Source organism: Lissotriton vulgaris, chromosome 4_1 (assembly GCF_964263255.1).
Source record: "Lissotriton vulgaris chromosome 4_1, aLisVul1.2, whole genome shotgun sequence".
In the NCBI taxonomy this organism is placed as follows: domain Eukaryota; kingdom Metazoa; phylum Chordata; class Amphibia; order Caudata; family Salamandridae; genus Lissotriton; species Lissotriton vulgaris.
Window position 1 is genome coordinate 1,611,766,723 of NC_141691.1, and position 22,954 is coordinate 1,611,789,676.

Here is a 22,954-nt window from a genome sequence, read left to right on the forward strand (position 1 = left end):
GACTGCTGTGCAGATCTTAATATTAGCGGTAACCATGAAATCTGGGTCTTTAGCTGGAAACTGAGTTAGGGTCGGGGTAACAGGTTCAGGCGGGACTTGGAGGTTAGAAATCTCTAACCCAAAAGGGACCATCTCTTCAGTCTCGATATCCAGATCACAAGTTAAAAGAGAGTACCAGTTTTCAATAGAGATTTAAGGAGTAATCTGAACAGGGAAGATGGAGGGGGAACCTTCCCCCTCTTGGAAATGGCCTCTTGCTCCATTATCTTAAAGTAAGATTTTAGCAAGCGGGTGGGTTTTGCTAAGGGAGCAAAATTTGTCAGGGTCTTACAGTTTTTGGACTCCCCTTTCTTTACGTTTTTTTCCTTTCTCTCCTTCTTCTTTTTCGGAGGGGGTTGATGGGACTACTGCGCCAAACCCCCCTATGCCTCCCCCCTGTGAAGCCAATAGATCTTTTCTTTTCTGTTCCAGCTGAGAGCGAAGCTGATACCTGTTTTTAACAGGTAACGCTCTCTACCCTCTCGCGTCTTCTATAACCGGAATATTTTCCCTAGTTCTAGGACATAAACCTGGGCCCTGTTTTAGGATGGTGTCTAAACTTTCCGAGCCTAGTAAAGAACAATCTCTTTCCATTAGCAGTACCTGAAGGGTGCCCAGTTTGCTCCGCGCTGCCACACCAATAGGATTCTGGAAGTTCTGGGAAATTTGCTGCAGGCAGTTCTTCCCTGCACCCACTAACCCCACTGACCGTGTCGCTGCAGCTCCTCGCCCCCCAGGGGCACAAAAGTCAATCCTAGCATCCGCTGCTCTAATTCTCTTCCATAGTTTTGCCCGGTGCTCTCTGCAGCCTCTGCCGGTCTCGAACACTGCTGACTCCACCTCCGCTGCTGCCTCGGCTCCCATACGACTCTCTCAGCCCATGGGTCCTATTGCCGCCTCCCTCAGACGGAACACGGAGAGACAGGAAAAGAGAGAAAAGCGAAAAAAAAGGAAGAGAAGATCAAGACAACATCCTCAAGAACGGGCACAAGGTCTCCCCTCTGCTCTCACAGCAAAAGTGGGATCAGTCATCGAAGAAACGGGTCAGTACATCCGGGGTATACTCCTGGTCGGATCGGAGCTCCCACGGCCAGCGTCAGCCTGCCGCCATGTTTCTACCCGCTCAAAAAAAAATTCCCTCCAGGCAGAAAACATTGACCTCGAAAAAGAAATTCAAAGGGCACATAGAGATCCTTTTAGGCAACACCCAGACAGAAAAGTTCCCAGAAAATGTTTTGTTAACTTCCATACCTTTGCAGTCAAGGAGTTGTTATTGGGTAGAGCACTCATCGATATATCTCTCCAGCTTGATTCTACAAAATATATTATTCATTCTGATGTGGGCAGAGCTACAGCACAAAGGCAATGGGAGTTGGGGTCTAGAATGCCAGATTTGAGGAGCTTTGGTGCACACGTCCAGATGAAATTTCCCGCTTCACTGAAGGTGAAGTGGAGAAATAAGTCATATAACCTTACTTCTCCCCAAGAAGTAGATTCATTGTTGACTCTGATGAGACAAAAATTAAATTTGAATTTTATTTTTTTCTTCTCTGTCAAAATGGGAGGGTTAGGCTTGCATTTGAATGTCTGGGATTCACACTAAATTGGGGTCTTTTCTTTTTTTTTTTTTTTACCCTCACCGCTCTTATTGTATAAGGGGAAGAATAGGCATTGGGATGAGAAGAGAAGAGAACTAGGAGATATTTAAAATAAAAAATAATAAAAAAGAAAATGCAATAAAAAATAAGATATATATGTGTATACAAAAAAAATAAATCTCGGGCATATAAGGGGAATTTTTTTTTTTAAAGAGGGTCAGAGTACATGAGGGAATTTAACGTTTATAAGGGGGTTGATCCTGGTATCGGAGTAAGCGAGGTCCCGATAGGTGACTAAAATCACCAAAGAAGAGGAGGGAGGGTTCCTCAGGGTCGTGGAGGGTGGTCCGGGGGCACAGGTGGTAGGAGTAAAAATGGGAAAAAATTAATTCTCACACAACTGTGGAGAAAAGAGAACTATAATGACCGGGTTGGAGCAAAATTTAGTCTACCTAAGGTAGCCCCAAGATGAATAGCATTCCTAATAAAATCAAGATAATCAGCTGATGTTAATGGGTTGAGATACAAGAAAGATGTCTAGAGTGTGTGAATTTTTTAATAATTCCAAGGCTCATATTTGCTTTCTTGAAGAAACCCACCTAGAGGTACAGGAGTGTAAGCTAGGGTTTGGCAAGCTCAGATGGGTCCAAGATCTTCTCTGCTCCGAACAAAATGGTAGTACCAGGGGAGTCGCAATAGTAATCAGGAACAATGCTGGGATTAAAGTAGAGCAGTTCGAGACAGATCAATCTGGGAGGTGGCTGGTAGCTTCATTATTAATAGGGAGCTCTCCATTGGTGTGTGCAGTTTACTATGGGCCTAATCAAGATGTTCCAGCTGCTCTCTTGAAATTAAAGCCAGCTTTTCTGATATGGCAACAACCATTATCTTAGGGGGAGATTTTAACTTGATCTTGGATGAATTCTTAGATTGTACTTCAATGGTTAAATATGTCCCTCCCCGTAAACCACATTTGGAATTGAGAAATATTATTAAAGAGTTTAATTTGATAGATATCTGGAGAGCAAAAAACAGATCACTCCAGAATTGATTTCTTTTTATTAGATCAGTCCCTTTTCTCAGCAGTAGACTCCATCGTATATACTGCAGCATTACTCTCTGATCATTCTGCGGTGGAGCTGGTAGTTAACTTTAAGCAAAAAGAATGTCAGAGAAGGTGAACCCTGGATAGATCCTTATTACTAAAGGAGGAGGTCAAGTTGGACTTAGTGAATCAGGCAGAGGAATACTTAAGTATAACTTTAGCACCGCAACTGATCAGGTGGTTTGGGAGGCATTTAAGGCCTTTTTTAAAAGATTGTTAAGTACACTGATGATTAGGAGAAATGTATCCAGGAGGAGGCTGGAGGAAGAGCGCCTCTCTAAGATCAAGCAAAAAGAACAAGAGCTTCAGAGGGCATCGGCAGACCATCAGAATATAGTACCACACCTGCAAAGTGAGCTAGACGGATTACGGGCAGAATTCAAAGCTAGTTTGGATAAGATTCTAAAAGATAGGTGGGATGCCAGCAAGCTCCAAAACTTCTCTTATGGCGAAAGATGTGTCTCTTTTCAAGCCTGGAAAACCAGGATAGGGTAAGGAATCAAATTAAGGGCCTATCTCAGAGCAGCACAGGAGCCATCATGTATGATGACGACCAAATTAGGGAGGAGGTGAGAATATTTATGCAAGATCTATACAAAGAAAACACTTGCTCTGTACCTCAAAGAGCTAAAGATTGGTTGAATCAGTTAGGGCTGCCTCAGATATCTATGTTGGATAGAGCCTTTCTATGTTCGAGCATAAAAGAGGGTGAAGTCAAAACCCAGATTAAGAAAATGGCAGAGGGAAGGCAGCTGGCCCAGATGGGCTTCCAATAGAGTGATACTTGGCAGTCCTTGAAAAGGTTGTCCCTGTCCTAACAAATCTGTTTAATAGAATCTATTTATCAGGCGAGACCGTCCCAAAATCAAGGTCTGAAGCCACAAAGACCCGTTAGAAATTGAGTCTTATAGACCTATTTCCCTGTTAAACACGGTCTATAAAATGTTTGCGGGCGTCTTGGCAGCGAGAACAGCAAGAATTATTAAAACAATAGTACATCCGGATCAGAGGGGTTTTATTCCCGATAGGCAGTTGAATAAATTAACTTTTCAAGCTATTGCGACAATAGATGTGGCAACAGATAAGAAGCTTCCATTGACTTTAGTAGCCATTGATGCCGCCAAGGCTTTTGACCAGGTGAACTGGTCATACCTATGGGAAGCTCTGTCCCGACCTCAGGACACCCCCACGCCGCACGGCCCACCAGCTGTAGGCGTCCCCTCGCTGCTGCTCGCTCTCCCTCCCGCTGTTGCCCCCATCTGTGCCTCAGTTGTATTTTGTTTCTATTTCCCCCATGTGTGCTTCATTTGTATTTCGATTTCCATTTCCCCCATCTGTGCCTTCATTTGTATTTCGTTTTCCATTTCCCCCATCTGTGCCTTCATTTGTATTTCATTTTCCATTTCCCCCATCTGTGCCTTCAATTGTATTTTGTTTTCCATTTCCCCCATCTGTGCTTCAGTTGTATTTCGTTCTCTATTTCCCCCACCTGTGCCTTCATCTGTATTTCGTTTTACAGTAGTGTTGCATTTCGTTTGGTAGTGCACTGCAGTGTTTCTTTTTGTCAGTCAGGTTAGCGATTTTGCCGTTATTTTTCAATCAATCAATAAATCAATCATAGCATTTTTATAGCGCACTACTCACCCGGAGGGTCTCAAGGCGCTTGGGGAGGGGGGGTCCGCTACTGCTCGAACAGCCAGGTCTTGAGCTGCTTCCTGAAGGCGAGGTGGTCTTGGGTCAGGCGGAGGTGGGTCGGGAGGGAGTTCCAAGTCTTGGCGGCCAGGTGGGAGAAGGATCTTCCTCCTGTTGTGGATCTTCGGATGCGGGGGACGGCGGCGAGGGCGTGGCTGGTCGATCGAAGGTGGCGTGTGGGAGCGTAGAAGTTGAGGCGGCTGTTGAGGTAACTCGGGCCTTGGTTGTGCAGGGCTTTGTGTGCGTGGGTGAGGAGGCGGAAGGTGATTCTCTTTTTGACCGGGAACCAGTGCAGGTCTCTCAGGTGTCTGGAGATGTGGCTTCGTCTGGGGATGTCGAGGATGAGTCTTGCTGAGGCGTTCTGGATTCGCTGGAGTCTCTTCTGGAGCTTGGCAGTGGTTCCGGCGTAGAGGGCGTTGCCGTAGTCCAGACGGCTGGTGACGAGGGCCTGGGTGACCGTCTTCCTGGTCTCGGTGGGGATCCACCGGAAGATCTTACGTAGCATGCGCAGGATGTTGAAACAAGACGAGGAGACGGCGTTGACTTGTCTGGTCATGGAGAGGGAGGAGTCCAGGATGAAGCCCAGGTTGCGTGACCCCCCGCTCCCCGCTTCCCGCCGTGGCTCCCTCGCGGCCCGCCCCCTTTTCTTTTTGTGTCCCCGTTGGCCGCCCTGCTCCCGCCTCCCTGCTGCTCCTCCCTCCCACTTGGCCTTATATGGAGCCCCTGCGTCGCGCAGGTGAGTGTGTCCCGACCTCAGGACACCCCCCACGCCGCACGGCCCACCAGCTGTAGGCGCCCCCTCGCTGCTGCTCGCTCTCCCTCCCACTATTGCCCCCATCTGTGCCTCAGTTGTATTTCGTTTCTATTTCCCCCATCTGTGCCTTCATTTGTATTTCGTTTCTATTTCCCCCATCTGTGCCTTCATTTGTCTTTCGTTTTCCATTTCCCCCATCTGTGCCTTCATATGTATTTCGTTTTCCATTTCCCCATCTGTGCCTTCATTTGTATTTCGTTTCCCATTTCCCCCATCTGTGCTTTCAGTTGTATTTCATTCTCTATTTAACTCCACCTGTGCCTTCACCTGTATTTCATTTTACAGTAGTGTTGCATTTCGTTTGGTAGTTCACTGTAATGTTTCTTTTGTCAGTCGGCTTAGCCATTTTGCCCTTATTTTTCCCCTGGTGTGACCCCCCCCCCCTCCGCTCCCCGCTTCCCGCCACGGCTCCCTCGCGGCCCCGCCCCCTTTTCTTTCTTTTTCCCCATTGGCCACCCCACTCCCGCCTCCCAGCTGCTCCTCCCTCCCACTTTGCCTTATATGGAGCCCACGCAGACGCGCAGCGGTCACGCGCAGCGGGTGCGCCTATTGTGCGCCGAAGGTGCGCCAAAGGCAAGCCCGTCTACGCCCGTCTGCGCCTGGACCGCGCCCAGCACCAGGACCCCTGGTCCACGTCGACGCCAGCGCTCCCGACGAACTTACGACACCGCCACCCTCAACGCACTCAACGCCGGCCGAACCATAGCCTGCTATTGAGCCACCCCGAAACGCACTCACGGACCTTTCACCTGCCAAGCCTGCAAATTCACCTGTCTCCACCGCACCCGACATGCCAAGCACCAGCAGCACCCACCTCAAGTGCATCCTGCGCAACACCCGCTCTGTCCACAGACACGCCGTCAAACTCTGGAACCTGCTCGACACAACATCACCAGACGTCGCCTTCCTCACAGAAACCTGGATGAACGCCTCCTCAGCGCCTGACATCGCCATAGCCATCCCGGACGGAAACAAGATCACCCGGAAGGACCGCGTCAACCAGACTGGAGGAGGCATCGCCATCGTACACAAGAACACCATCCGCATCATGACCAACCCCGAAGACACCTTCACCGCCGCCGTACACCTCCACTTCCAGATACACACCGACCCCAAGACCACCCTCAGAGGCATCCTAATCAACAGACCCCCGGGACCACGCACCCAATTCAGCGAAGACATCGCCGACTTCATCAGCCCGCACGCCCTCCCCTCTGCTGACTACATCCTTCTAGGGGACCTCAACTTCCACCTGGAGAACAACAAGGACAGCAACACCACCACCCTGCTGGACAACCTCGCTAACCTCGGACTCAAGCAACAGGTGAACACCCCCACTCACTACGCCGGCCGAACCATAGCCTGCTATTGAGCCACCCCGAAACGCACTCATGGACCTTTCACCTGCCAAGCCTGCAAATTCACCTGTCTCCACCGCACCCGACAAGCCAAGCACCAGCAGCACCCACCTCAAGTGCATCCTGCGCAACACCCGCTCTGTCCACAGACACGCCGTCAAACTCTGGAACCTGCTCGACACAACATCACCAGACGTCGCCTTCCTCACAGAAACCTGGATGAACGCCTCCTCAGCGCCTGACATCGCCATAGTCATCCCGGACGGAAACAAGATCACCCGGAAGGACCGCGTCAACCAGACTGGAGGAGGCATCGCCATCGTACACAAGAACACCATCCGCATCACGACCAACCCCGAAGACACCTTCACTGCCGCCGTACACCTCCACTTCCAGATACACACCGACCCCAAGACCACCCTCAGAGGCATCCTAATCAACAGACCCCCGGGACCACGCACCCAATTCAGCGAAGACATCGCCGACTTCATCAGCCCGCACGCTCTCCCCTCTGCTGACTACATCCTTCTAGGGGACCTCAACTTCCACCTGGAGAACAACAAGGACAGCAACACCACCACCCTGCTGGACAACCTCGCTAACCTCGGACTCAAGCAACAGGTGAACACCCCCACTCACTACGCCGGCCACGCGCTTGACCCCATATTCTCCTCCAGCAAACACATCTCCTTCAGCCACTCCACCGGACTCCATTGAACTGACCACAGCTGCATCCACTTTAGCTTCAGAAGAACCATGATCCACAACCACCCACAACAGATTCCTCGCAGGTGCTGGAGCAAGATCACCGCCGAGCAGCTCGCCACCTCCCTCCGCCAGAACCCTCCCACCAGCACAACGGACCCCAACGAAGAAGCCAACAACCTCACACAGTGGCTCACCAACTGCGCAGATGACCTCGCACCACTGTAGAACCCTCCCAGCAGACCCGGCAGCAAGAAAGCCCCCTGGTTCACGGGTGAACTCAAGATCTCCAAGAAGAACTGCTGCACCCTCAAGAAAGCCTGGCGCCACGTCCAGACCACAGACAACATGACGGCCCACAAGCACGCCACCCGCAAACACCACCAGCTGATCCGTACTACCAAGAAGACAGCATTCAAAGAATGACTGGACAACAACGCACACAACAGCAAGGAACTCTTCAGCATCGTCAAAAAGTTCACCAGCCCCATCGCCGGAAACAACGACATCACTCCCTCGCAAGACCTCTGCGACTCACTTGCCTCATTCTTCTACTGCAAGATCGCCGATATACACAACAGCTTCAGCGCACCAACCACGCACCCAACCACCGAACCAATGCCCCCCACCACCACCATCTGCGCCTGGACCCCGGTCAGCACCAAAGACACCACCCGCACAATGAACACCATCCACTCCAGATCACCAACCGACCCCTGCCCCACCACGTCTTCAACAAGGTCCACTCCATCATCGCACCCCAACTCTGAGACATCATCAACACCTCCTTCAACACCGCCACCTTCCCGGAGATCTGGAAGCACGCCAAGCTCAGCGCCCTCCTGAAGAAACCAACAGTGGACCCCACCGACCTCAAGAACTACCACCCCATCTCGCTCCTCTCTTTTCCTGCCAAAGTCATCGAGAAGACCGTCAACAGACAGCTTGCCGCCTTACTCGAGACGAACGGAACCCTCAACTCCTCGCAGTCCTGTTTCCGAGCCAACCACAGCACTGAGACCGCCCTTATCGCAGCCACTGACGACATCAGATCCCTGCTCGACAACGGGGAAACAGCGGCCCTCATCCTCCTGGATTTCTCTGCAGCTTTTGACACTCGGAATCCAAGAGAAGGCACTGGAGTGGATCATCTCGTTCCTCTCCGGAAGATCCCAGAGAGTCCGCCTCCCCCCGTTCAGATCTGAGACCACCGAAGTCATCTGCGGCGTACCACAAGGATCATCACTCAGCCCAACCCTCTTCAACGTCTACATGAGCCCTCTCGCAGCCATCGCACGCAAACACAACCTTAACATCATCTCCTACGCCGATGACACCCAGCTGATCCTCTCCCTCACCAACGACCCCGCCATTGCCAGAACCAGCCTACAGAAAGGGATGAAAGACGTCGCCGAATGGATGAAGAACAGCCGCCTGAAACTGAACTCAGACAAGACGAAAATCCTCATCCTGGGACCACTCCTGGTGGCCCCCTGCCCTGGGCACCACTCCCAAACCAACGGACCACGCACGCAACCTGGGCTTCATCCTGGACTCCTCCCTCTCAATGACCAGACAAGTCAACGCCGTCTCATCATCATGCTTCAACACCCTGTGCATGCTCTGCAAGATCTTCCGTTGGATCCCCACCGAAACCAGGAAGACGATCACCCAGGCACTCGTCACCAGCCGGCTGGTCTACGGAAACACCCTCTCGCCGGAACCACAGCCAAACTTCAGAAAAGACTCCAGCGCATCCGGAACACCTCCGCACGACTCGTCCTGGGCATCTCCCGACACAGCCACATCTCCGGCCATCTGAGAGACCTGCATTGGCTCCCCATCAGCAAGAGGATCACGTTCAGACTCCTCAGCCACGCACACAAGGCCCTCCACGACCTGGGCCCCAAGTACCTCAACAACCGCCTGACCTTCTACGCGCCCACCCAACAGCTACGATCGTCCAGCATCGCCCTCGCCGCCGTACCACGCATCCGCAAAGCCACCGCCGGGGGAAAATCCTTCTCCTACCTGGCAGCCAAGACATGGAACTCCCTCCTGATCCACCTCTGGCTGACCCAGGATCATCTCTCCTTTAGGAAGCTCCTCAAGACTTGGCTCTTCGAGCAGTACCAGACCCCTCCCACCCAGCGCCCTGAGACCCTCCCGGGTGAGTAGCGCGCTATACAAAATCCCATGATTGATTGATTGATCTGGGTTTGGTTTTCCCAATAATTTAGTTTCAGCCGTCGGGTCTCTTTATTTTTGCCCTCGGGCAAAAATTTTAGTCAATGGGAGTTTTAACAGATTGGGTTTCAATCGCCCGGGGCACCCGGCAAGGGTGCCCCTTGTCACCCCTATTGTTCAACCTTTATATTGAATCTTTTGTCTGTCAGCTTAGGTCCGATCCATTGATCAAACCCTTTAAAATTGCAGATCTGGAGTTGAAATTTGCTCTATACGCAGACGATCTGCTTATGTTTACATCTAATCCAGATGAAGCTATATCCAGATTAGCAGATCAGGCTGAATCGTTTAGGGAAATCTCAGGATATAAAATAAATAAACATAAGACCGCGATTATGGAATGGAACCAAGATGTGGGGGCACAAGGGGCTAAGCCTCGAATGAGGTATCTGGGGATCCATCTGGCCCAGAAAATTGAAGATATATCTAAAATCAATCTGACCAGAGTTTCTAAGGATTTTTGTGGTTTGCTTCAGCGGTGGTCAAGCCTCCCTCTTAATATTTTTGGAAGGGTTAATTTGATAAAAATGATCATTTTGCAAAAAATAACTTTCCTATTTAATTCAATTCCGCTATCTTTTATGACACCAGATATCGCAAAACTGCAGGGATAAATCTGTTCTTTTATTTGTTATGTTATGTTATGTTATAGGGGTGTTTTATAGAGCGCACGGCTACTCGGGCAGAGTGTCCCGGCGCAAACTTGGAAAACTAAGTCCTCTAGAATCTCCAGGAGAACCCTTAGGAGAAGTTTAAACGTGGGTGGTCTAGCTCTACCAGACCTATTAACTTCCTGTCACTCATTTCATTTTAAAAACATCAGAATATTGGCCAATAAGACAGATGCATCTTCACTGTGTTTATTGTTTCAGGCTCTATTGTATGACATCCTCCAGGGGCAAGAGCTTTTTCTTTTTAAATTCAGGGGTTCGGAAGTTTTATAAAAAAGTAAGGCTTAAGATTCTGGGGGCTGCCTTGAAGAACTGGTTATACATTACGAAAAGTCTTAAAATCCCCTACTATGCATCCCAGGCCCCAATTTGGCACTCCCCCGGTACCCCTAACTGTCTTAAAGATCAATTGTCCCTGACAATAAAAATGGCAGGCATAACATGTTGGTGTGATCTTCAGAAAGATTTGCAGCTCTTGAGCTGGGAGTCCCTCTCAGGTTTGACAGGAGGGACACTTACTAGATTTAAGTATTACCAGCTGTCAGGATGGTGGGCAACAAAATCCTAGGACCTTGAAGCATCAAACTCCAAATTTAATTCAGTCTCAAGGAGGGGTGGATGGAAAAAGGAGGTTTCTTTTTGGTACTGGGCCCTTCTAGAGGCTGGAGGAGTGACTGAATCCGAAATCCAAAAACTCTGGGGCAATGTCATTAGTTTCAACTCTAATGAAATCAAGGGCATTTGGGGGGACTCCTTTACTATGTTGCAGGCAGTTGTTAAACCTGCAGCACTTAAAAGAAATCATCTATATACTACACAGAGGGTATAGTTAACACCTGGAAAACTAGTTAAGGTGACGGGCCTAGAATATCATTGCACTAGGTGTTAGCACCCGGCTGCCGACGATCTCCATATGTTCGTGGATTTCCAGAAGATCTCTAATTATTGGATTGAGATACAGGAATTTTTGGAGGACGTGTTACATCAACAAGTGGAGGTTACCCGGGGACTATTTTTCTTAGTCTTACGACAGATTACGACCTCAATGATTTAGCCTCAAAATTTATTTTTTTATGTTATTATCCCAGCAAGGCGTGAGATATGCAGGGCCTGGAAAGATGTAAATGCCCCAACTTTTACGGAATGCCTGAAACATATAATTCTTACGAGTGAATCAGATATGGCATGTGACAGTACAAGCTACAATAAGATCTGGGCGGCACTAGTGGCATGGCGAAATAGATAACATTCCTACTAGTATGGGACATCCAAGAAAAGCTGTCCTGTGGGGGATATCAAAGTCATGAGTTTGCCCATCCATATGACACACAATAAACAAATGCTTTGTGGTAGCTCATCTAATCGCAACGCATTGAATGGTAACGACTACTAAGAGAAGGCAGTAATAATTTCAAAGTGAAGCTGTCACTTTCTTAGAGCTTACACTATGTATAGCTGTCTGTGGGGGACATATATTGTTCTCATGGTCCCTGGTGTGCGCACCTAAAAATGTATTCTGTGGTAAATCTGTAAAAGGAGTCATATTTGGGTATGAAATGAGTAATTGTATGTGAATGTGCATTTACATTATACTTAAAACAGTTGCATTTTGGCTGCAAATCAACTTATGCAAAATTATTGTTGAACAAACATGCTGGTGAACTTTTAATTCTCCAGTATTGAATCTTTCATAGATTCACATGCTTGTATCTTCCCCGTCGTCATGGTGGGAGTCTCACGGTAAGAGAATGACCATAGCAGTACTAGAGAAAACTGCATCGAAAACCCCATAGGGAATCACATTATTTGGTAACCAAACCTCATCATTATTTGGTCCAAAACTCAGCCAATCAGCCGCCAGCCCTGACATCACATTCCCCAGCAGAGCCATCATACCTCAGATTTCCAACCGCCTTCGTGTGAGAAGGAGTCTCCCTGAGCCTTGCTCAGTTTTGTTCCTGAGTGAACTTTTGACCTTTCCATGTGCAAGTTCTTTCTTCTGGATTTAAGGCACTGTTTTACATCTTATAACTTATATGGCTGAAAGTTCTAAAAAGAGGCTTTTCAGGCCCTGCAGATCCTGTGGGGAAGCTGGACTGTATTTTGAAGACCCCCACAAGGACTGTTTGTATTGTCTTCACCCTAAACATGTGCCAAAAGACTGCAAGCACTGCAGAACCTTTTCAGCTTAAACTTTAAGGGACAGACAGCCTGATTCATGAAAACTGGATTCTGCGATTCTCAATTACGGATTAACTGCGAATCGCAATTGAGAAACGGGATTTATGATGTTTTGCGATAAAAAAAAGCGATTCGCACACGGCCGCAAAAACCGTTTGCGATTATCGAAAATCGCAGAAAAATCGCTATTTCCGGCTACATCTGTGTCGGATTCGCGAGATCGCAAAAAGCGAGATCGCAAAATCGCGAGATCGGGAAAACGGGAAGTCGCATTTCGAGCACAGTGATGACATCACAACCAGGAAGCAGCCAGTTCCCACCCCCATTCACCACAGTGAGGCAGACCTCGAGGCAGCCACAGAGACAGCTCCTGCAATTCACCTTGGATTACCACTTTCCAACTACACTGCAGCTATGTCTGAGGAGGCAGTACCTGGGCCCAGCAACACCACAGGGCACAAGAGAAAGCTAAAGTTCTCCGAGCAGGAGTTGGAGCACTTAATTGAAGGGGTGGTGGAGAACCACTCCAAACTGTTCGGGAAGGACTCAAGGAGGGTGCCCGAGCAGGAGAAACGCAGGATCTTGGTGGGCATAGCGGCCACTGTGAACTCTGTGGGTGTGGCCGACAGGTCACTCGATGAACTTAAGAAATGTTGGTACGACAGCCGAGGTCGTGCCAAAGAGAAGGTAGCTGAGAGGCTTGGAGAGTCCCTGGGCACTGGAGGGGGAGGACCTACAGTCCCTTCAAACACCCCCATGGAGGATCGAGTAGAAGACACGCCGGAGGCTGAGGCGTGCATCGGAGTCACCCGTTTGGACTCATCCCGCCCCACCCAAGACATCCAAGGTAAGTGGCATGCGACTGCGACCCTGTCCCCTATGAATGGCCATGACCCGAGCAGGAGAAACGCAGGATCTTGGTGGGCATAGCGGCCACTGTGAACTCTGTGGGTGTGGCCGACAGGTCACTCGATGAACTTAAGAAATGTTGGTACGACAGCCGAGGTCGTGCCAAAGAGAAGGTAGCTGAGAGGCTTGGAGAGTCCCTGGGCACTGGAGGGGGAGGACCTACAGTCCCTTCAAACACCCCCATGGAGGATCGAGTAGAAGACACGCTGGAGGCTGAGGCGTGCATCGGAGTCACCCGTTTGGACTCATCCCGCCCCACCCAAGACATCCAAGGTAAGTGGCATGCGACTGCGACCCTGTCCCCTATGAATGGCCATGACCATATAGCCTCCCATAATGTTCCACAGTCATGCCATCGGTGCACATCAGGTAATGCCCTAAAGCATTGTGGCACATGTAGTGTTGCCACAATGTAGAAGTACCCCAATGCAGCCAGACAGGTTCAAAAGTACGCAAAGCCATAGGCAGTCAGGGAATGTCACCCAGCATGCATGTAGCAACTGCACGTGTAACAGATACATGCAACTAATGAATGTCCACTTCCCCTCACAGGTGGCGCAGACAGCAGCGACAGCGAGAGGCTGCAAATAGATGAGGAAGCACAGGATGACGAGGAGGTGCCGTTACATACACAGCCTCCTGCGTCTGGCTTAGCAACAACCCCTGCAGCCAGGTCCACTACCAGTGTGCCTCCAGCCCCTGCCGCAGCAACAACCCCTGCAGCCAGGTCCGCCACCAGTGTGCCTCCAGCCACTGCCGCAGCAACAACCCCTGCAGCCAGGTCCACCACCAGTGTGCCTCCAGCCACTGCTGCAGCAACAACCCCTGCAGCCAGGTCCACCACCAGTGTGCCTCCAGCCCCTGCCGCAGCGACAACCCCTGCAGCCAGGTCCACTACCAGTGTGCCTCCAGCCCCTGCCGCACCAGCAATGCCTAGCTTGACTCCACCATCAGCTGGAGCATCAACATCAGGTCCCGCGACAGCGGCGACACAGCGGCCACTCACTGTGTCAGGCCAGCAGAGCAGGCGTGGCAGGTCTCGCCTGCAGGCCAATGCTCCCAGCACCAGGAGGGGGAATGGACAGCGGCTGCCGAGCAAGAGTGTGGAACGTTGCATGCTCAGGATTCACCAGCTGCAGGCACGCCGGCAAGGGGCCATACAGCTTCAGCTTTACAACATTGGCTGCAATGTGGCAGGTGTGGGGGACTGGATGGACCGCATGACGGCAGCCATGGCAGGTGTGGGGGAGGGAATGGCCCGCATGACTGCAGCCATGGAGGCCAACACAGCTGCAATGATTGCGCAGCGCAACACAGCCCGCCGCCGCCACCGTCAGCTACTGACCCGGCTGACGGCGTACACACGGTCAAACTATGTTGTTGGCAATGCCACCTCGCAGCTATCGCGCCGGTCCCTGGCGCAGCAGCAGCAGCTCATGCAGTGCTGCGAGGATGTGGCCAGGGTACTTGAGCACCTGACCACTGCTGTGACCGCACTTCACCCTGCTCTACCTGCCACTGTCGGGGGTGATGATGCCAGTGAGGGGACATCAAATGTGAGCAGCCACTCTGTCTCACATGTAGGGGCGCTAAGACGCAGCACCAGGCCCACTGCAGGGACACGTGCGGAGACTGAGGTGGAGCCAGAGAGGCGCGCGGGTGCTTCGCGCCGGATGCGCACCTGACTGAATAGCACTTGTACAGGCACAGGCTGAACATAAGCCTGCCCTGTGTATTGGACGCAGCAGTATGCTGAAATACTGTTTGCATTTGAAGGATGGCAACTGGAACCTTTTTTGTGATTCAAACAATTATATTTAATTTAGCATCCCACATTGGCGTTGTGTCATTATTAAATTTTGCATGCAATTGTGATTTGTTGGGTGAGGGGAGAGGGTGCACTAGAAACTGTTCATTGTGATGTGGTTGCGTCGTCTGTGGCCTTCAGCTAGGTTCTCCCCGCGTGCATGGCGCGCATGTGCAGGTGGCCGGTCGTCCCCTTCCGATTCACTGCCAGAGATGTCGACAGGTATCCGGCGCTTGGTAGCAATGTTGTGTAGTATAGCACACACAGCCACAATGCGGCAGCAAACTTCAGGACTGTAGTACATGGCCCCACCTGTCTTGTGAAATATGCGGAATCTGCTCTTCAGTAGCCCAAATGTCCTCTCAATGCAATTCCTTGTGCGTATGTGTGCTACGTTGTAACGCCGTTGCTGTGGTGTAGCAGGGTTGAGGTATGGGGTGAGGAGGTATTCACACAGGGCGTAGCCAAAGTCACCTGAATGAGAGGAGCAGAGGGTGAGTGCCTGTGCAGCGCAGCTACTTCATCGCAGTGTGACATTGTGGGCAAAGTGTACTTACCAAGTAGGTGTCCTTCCGCGAAGTCTCCCCTGGCCAGTCGTGTGTGGAGGCCGCTGTGCCGGAATATGAATGAGTCATGTGTACTCCCCGGGTACTGTGCCACTATGTCCGTGATGTATGTCTTTGCATTGCAGACCATCTGGATGTTGAGGGAGTGGTAGGACTTGCAATTGCGGTACATGTACTCCGTTGCAGCTGGTGGGCAGATGTGGATGTGGGTACAGTCAATGCATCCTATCACGTGTGGGAAATGCGCAACATTGTAGAATTGAAGCTTGGTCTCATCCAATTCCTGTTGGCTTGTTGGAAATTTGATGTGGTGGTGTAGCTGGGTCAGCATTGCGTCAAGGAAACTCCCTAGGCAGCGGGACATGGTGGGCTGGGATATCCCCCCAGCAGCCGCAACTATCCCCTGGAAGCTCCCAGAGGCCAGGAGGTGCAGGCTACACAATACCTGGACATGTGTTGGCACGGCATTGGTCCGCCTTGTTGAGTGCTGCATCAGGGGGTCAAGGTCCTGAATTAGCTTGATGATCATTGCCCCATTCAGGTGGTACTTTGCGTAAATTTGCTCTCTGGTTTGGCCCAGCAGGGTGACCCGCTGGCGGAAGATCCTGGCCTGGATTCTGCGTCTCCTCCGTGCTGCTCGCTGTAGCCTTCGCCGCCTGACCACCATGTACATTCCTGGCATTGTGACGCTCCTTATGCTGATGCTGTTTCTCCTTAAGTGTGTTTGGTCCGGCCAGCACCAGTTGCTGATAGGCCAACGGTTTTTCAAAAAATTTTTTACTATGGGTTTGATGGTTACCACCTGCTTTGGGTTATCCTTAAATTGCGCCTCGCAAAATGCGATTTTGGGGTTTTTCGCTAATTGCGATTTTTCATGAATCCCGATTGCGAGGAATTTGCGAATTCGCTATTATTTTCGCAGAATCCGTGATTTCTCGCTATTTCCAAATCGCAAATGGTCTACTGCCGGGATTCTGCGAATATTTGAGCAATTTCGCAATTCTGTGTTTGCGATTTCGCTTTTTTCATGGTGAATTCCGATTATGGGAATTGCGCCCGCAATAGCATTTTCGCAGCTATTGCGAGCTCAATTTAGCTTCATGAATCAGGCTGAGAGAGGCACTCTTACTGTTGTGTCTTCATAAAAAGAAGGCCACTTCAGAATCTGACTCTGAGGTTGATGCTAACATCCAATCTTCTAAGAAGAGGAAGTCTTCTGCTCCGGAGGAAAAAGTGGAGTCTAAAAAGCAGAAAATTAAAGACAAGAAGGCTTCTTTGTCTTCTCTTCCCCATACTCCACTAAAGAAGTCTTCAGAGTCAAGGGTGGTGTCTTCAGCCCCGTCTATGAAGATTGGGGCATCGTCTGTGCTTATTTCTGTGAAAACGTTGACGACACCGTCGACCAAGACTTCGTTGACGACTACAATCTGGATGATGACTGCCGCGTCGATGACTAAAACAACGTCGTTGAAGAACGGTTCATCGATGACCCCATCAATGGGAAGAGTGTCATCGACCTCGCCGATGACTCAGTCGACAACGACTTTGTCGACGACGACTTGGTCTACGGCATAATTGGCGATGACGACCTCGTCGACGATAATTCGTATCTCTTTGTCCATTGGAGCATCGACAACGGGAACTCCGTTGACGATGTCCTTTAAGTCACCAAGGGCATAATCATTGATAGCTTTAAAGTCTTTTCCACAGTCGATGGGCTTGTCAACGGTTAAGAAATCTGCAGAGTTCACAGCCTAGAAAAAAATGTATCCGCTTCCTCCATCAAATCTGCCAAAGTTACAGTCAAAGGATGAAGAGTCGACGGGAGTAGCTTACAGCCCTTCACAGCTACAAATAAAGAGTCAATACACGGATGAAGAAGAGTGTCAGGAGGTTCAAGAGGTATTCTCATTACAAGGTCGTCCAGTGTCTGACTCAAAAAGATATGAGTCATTCCAGCAATCATATGAATATGAAGAGGAAACACAGCCTGGTGTGAGAGAGGAGTCCGACTCAATGCCGATTTCTCTAGTGACTGACTTACGTCACATGATCAACGACTATTACCGTTGTTTTCCTGAAGCTAACACTCCCGCCTCGAATACTTCAGTCGGTCCTACTCAAACTAAAGTAGCTCATTCTCCACCTTCAGTACAAAAAAGGTTCGATCTCCCCCAATTATCACAATTTGGGATGATTTCGCAGAGAGTGATGGAGAACAGCCAGAAGAAGGAGAAATTCTTCAGGAGAATCCAGTTGGGATAGAATGGGATCAGTATATTTTACCTACAACATCGTCTCCATTGCCGGCGCCAGCAAACTGTCCTCCACAGGACATTGGAGAATTCCATGACATTATGGAAAAAGCCTCAAAGACATTTGAGTTTCCACTTCCAGTGCAAGAATGTTTTCTTTACGATTTTAAAGAAGAATCAAGGAAATCCATCAGAGCAATTCCTATTATCGATCATATTTGGGACAGGGCTTGAAAATAATGAAAAACCCAGCCTCGGTCGCAGCCTCAGTGCCCAGAATAGAGTAAAAGTATCGGCCCCCAGAATCTTCTCCGGCATGCGTAGTTGGACATCCTCGTCCAGAATCAGTAGTAATGCAAGCTGCTCAGAGACAGTCCAAAAACTCAGTCTCAACTTCTGTAGCTCCTCCTGATAAGGAAGGAAGATGGATGGATGGTGCACGGAAGCGTTTTGCTGTGATGGCAGCAGCTTCCATTAGAGCTGCAAATGCTCTAGCTCTGATCAGTCCGTACAATAGTCAGATGTGGTCAGACATAGCACTGTTGTTGGCCCATCTGCAAGACCATAAAATGGAAGAAGCTGCCACCATATTACAAGATGGGGCTAGGGCTGCCTCTAAATCCATAGATATTGAGATGGATATGTCTTCGGTGGCATTTAGGCAAATGGCGGGTGCAGCGGCACTCCGAAGGCAAGATTGGCTTAAGGCCACTTCATTCAGACCGGAAGTCCAGGCAAAGATAATAGATATGCCTTTTGACTGAGATTATCTCGTCAGAAAGTATATAGACGATGCTCTCCAAGGAATCAAAGCTGACACGGACACAGCGCAAGCGTTTGGCTCTCTGCAGCAAGGTAGATTCCAGTCCTTTCAGAAAAGAGGAGCTAGAGGACAATGCAATCAAAGGTCTTTTTATCAGTCCAGCAGATACCAACCCAACAGTCAGCAGGGGTATCGTCAATTTTCGAGCAACCAACAATTTCGGTCCTCCAACACCCGTATCATCAACAGTCCAAAGGGAAGAATACTACGAGGGGTAAATCGCAGCAAACCAATAGCAGACAGTGACTTTGTCAAAGCGCCTGCCACTTGCTCAGACCTCGAAAACGATCATCACCTTTCTCTCTTTTATCAGGAATGGCTTTTGATAACAACAGAACGATGAGTCCTGGCCGTAATACAGCAAGGCCATACCCTGGATTTTAGAATCCCCCGAATCAACCTCCTGTTCACAGGAAGCAACAACATCTGTCAGCCCTCAAGGCAGAAATATTATCTTTTATAGTAAAAGGGGCAATAGAGGCAATAGAGGAGGTTCCGCGTCCTCAGCTAGGGAAAGGATTTTACTCGCAATTTTGTTTCTGATAAAGAAGAAACAGACGTAAAAATGGAGGCAGGTAATGGACCTGAGAGGTTAGAACAAATTCATCAAAAAGATACCTTTTAGTAAGCTATCCCTGCAAGAAATACTCTGGAACTCTTAGATGCCTATTTCCACATTCCGATTCACATAAAAAACAGGATGTTTCTGCGTTTCATGGTGGCAGGTGCCACTACCAATTCAAAGTCTTGCCCTTTGGTCTGAAATCGGCGCCAAGGGTCTTTACAAACTGCATGGCGTCAGTAGCAGCACACCTGAGACTTCAAGGTCACCAGATTTTCCCATATCTGGACGATTGGCTCATAAAAGGTACATCGTTCCAGGATACCCAGCACTCACTGCAATGCTGCATGGATCTCTTCAGTTGTCTGGGTCTAAGGATCAACTTAAAAAAGTTGTCTCTCATTCTGTCTCAATCCCTTCAATTTCTGAAAGCCAAGGGAAGCAAAACCTTATCCTTCAGAGAAACGTACTAAAAAAATCATAAGCCTGGTGTCACATCTGCCAATCTAAAAGTGCACTTCTGTAAGAATCTTCAAGTCCTTATTGGGGATGGTGTCTTCCTGCGTCCCCTTACTTCCCAATTGCAGACTGCACATGAGGCCTCTCCAAGAGCTTCTAGACAAACAGTTGATTCAATCACAAGGGTCCTTCGAAGATCAGGTCATTATCACTCCTCAGATCCAAAAGGCCCTGTCATGGTGGAGGATCAGGAAACATTTGACAGAAGGTTTGCTCTTCGAACCTCAACATCACAGTTATGTTATGATGACAAATGCATCACTCCAAGGTTGGAGGGCACATCTCCAAGACCTTGAAATAGAAGGGCATTGGTCCGACCACGAAGCTCAACTTCACATCAACCTGTAGGAACTAAAAGCAGTTTTCTTGGGATTATAGACATTCCTTCCCAGAATCCACGATATAACAGTACTAGTCAGGACAGACAGCACAACTATGAGGTTTTACTTATTAACACACGGGGGTACAACATCAAAGCTCCTGTCAAAACAAGCTCAAGAAATTTGGAAGTGGCTACTACTTCACATCTCACTTCAAGTCCAGCACGTTCCAGGAGTGCACAACACAAGGACAGATATCCTGAGCAGATCAGCCAGTGTTTCCCTCGAGTGGGAATTAGCTCAAAGTCAACTTCTCAGAGTGTTTCGTCTATGGGGTACCCTATTGTTTGATCTGTTCGCGAACCACCACAACTCGGAATGCAAACACTTTGCAATCAGGTTTCCCCAAGAGGGATCATGGGGCAATGCACTAAAGCTACGCTGGACAGGGATGTTCGTGTACGCATTCCCTCCATTCCCTCTGATATTGAGAGTCTTACGGAAGATGAGGTCAGAACTGTGCCACTTAACTCTCATAGCCCCGGCATGGCTGAGACAAGTCTTGTTCTCGGAACTTCTCAAGTTGTCAGTGGCACCCAGAATACAGTTTCCGTTATTGCAGGACCTGATCACTATGAACAACGGACAAATTCTCCATCCAAATTTGAAATCGTGGAACTTGTCAACCTGGACCCTCACGAACATGAATTCCAATCCTTAAATATTTCTCAGGAATGCCGGGATATACTCTCACAATCTCGGGCAATCTCAATGAATAAAACATATACAGCAAAATGGAAGAGATTTTGTCAGTGGTGCGCATCTCAAGCGCTGCATCCCTTTAATGCTTCTTCAGAGCAAATTCTCCCAAATCTTCTGCATTTGGCTAAAGCAGTTCTTTCTCATGGGTCTATAAAGGTGCATCTGGCAGCTATTTCAAGATATAGGAGGGTTCCTAACCATCCATCGCTGTGGTCACAAATTCATTTCTCAAAGGGCTCTTCAGAGTGCTTCCCCCGGTTCAAAACCCGGTAGTCTCTTAGAAGCTTAACACGGTTCTTACGCAGCTCATGAAACCGCCGTTTGAACCAGTGCATAAAGCTGGCTTACAGTTTATTTCAAGGAAGACAGCCTTGCTGTTAGCCCTCACGTCAGCAAGGAGGGTCAGTGAAATTCAAGCTTTCTCAATTGCAGAACCTTTTCTCCAGTTCTGACCAAAAAAGTTTATCCTTAGGACAAATCCAAAGTTCATTCCTAAGGTTCCATCCATTTTTCATCTCAATGACCCTGTAGTGTTACCTACATTCTTTAGAGATCCTTCTTCGACTGTAGAAAGAGCCCTACATTCTCTAGACATTAAACAATGTTTAAAATTCTACACTGACAAAACGAAGTCTTTCAGGAACACAAACCAACTATTTGTAGCCTTTTCTGGGCCCAGAAGAGGTTTGGCGCCGTCCAGTTCTAGTATTTCGAGATGGATAATTTCGGCTATTTCCTTATGTCATGACAAAGCTGGAAAACCTCTACAAACCAGAGTGAACGTGCATTCCACAAGACAGATGGCAACTTTAGCAGCTCTGTTTACAGGAGAGTCGCGACCAGACATTTGCAGAGCAGCGACATGGAAAAATGTGCACACCTACACTAGACACTATTGTCTGGACACAGCATGGAAGGAGGATGTCGCAGTGGGACAAGCAGTTCTACGCCATTTATTTCATTAAGGTATTTCTCAAACTATATACGTTTTTGTATATGTATATATAAATATATTTATGTGTATTTATGCATTTAATATCCTTCACTAATTGGATGTTGTCTTTGCATAAGCATTCTTCTATTGCATGTTCAGATGGATTAATTGTAGGGTTTTCAATATCCTGGAGATAGGAGCAGAGCCTGGAGAGAATATGGGGTTCTATCCTGGAAACACAATGTGGTAATAGTACTGCTCTCTATTCCGATACAAGCATGTGAATCTATGAAAGATTCAATACAGGATAAAAAACCAGTTACTTACCTGAACACTATGGTTCTCCAGTATTATCTTTCATAGATTCACATGAGGGTCGCCCACCTCCCCGTTTCTCAGGTAGACCTTTGTATCTCTAAATATATCCTTGTCTCTCATTTGGGGCTGGTAATCTGAGGTATGATGGCTCTGCTGGGTAGTATGATGTCAGGGCTGGCAGCTGATTGGCTGAGTTTTGGACCACATAATGATGAGGTTTGGTTACCAAATATTGTGATTCCCTATGGTGTTTTCTATGCAGTTTTCTCTAGTACTGCTATGGTCATTCTGTTACCGTGAGACTTCCACCTTGACGACGGGGAAGATACAAGCATGTGAATCTGTGAAAGATAATACTGGAGAACCATAGTGTACAGGTAAGTAACTAGTTTTATATTGCGCTACAAGGGCACACTTGGCATTTAGACAGCCTTCTTGCATCATTATAGCACTTTTAGCCTCAGCTGGTCATTTACTGCACCTGCCTGCAAGAATATCTCTGCCCCCTTTTGAAATGTAGGCCAGGCTGCTGCTTGCAGTGAAACACCGAAAAGCAGCTTGAAACAGCTGGTCCATCCTTCACTAATTCACTGTTCATAGTGCAGAGGCAAATGTATGCCTGCACTATGAACAGCGCATTATATTTGATTGGGGCACTGTCATGGTTTGCGGCTGTCACACACCCTATAAGGTGCACCATGGTGCAGGTGAAACAGTACACCCTATTAGTAATGCAGCCCCTGGGTTGTTTCTTCACATATTGGTGTTG

General features: G+C 48.8%; 1 protein-coding gene across 4 annotated transcripts in view; it reads right to left on the reverse strand.

The window, feature by feature from the left end:
- The window catches only part of TRPA1 (transient receptor potential cation channel subfamily A member 1), a 913,216-nt gene that overhangs the window by 245,012 nt on the left and 645,250 nt on the right, over positions 1-22,954 (reverse strand). The window lies entirely within an intron of this gene.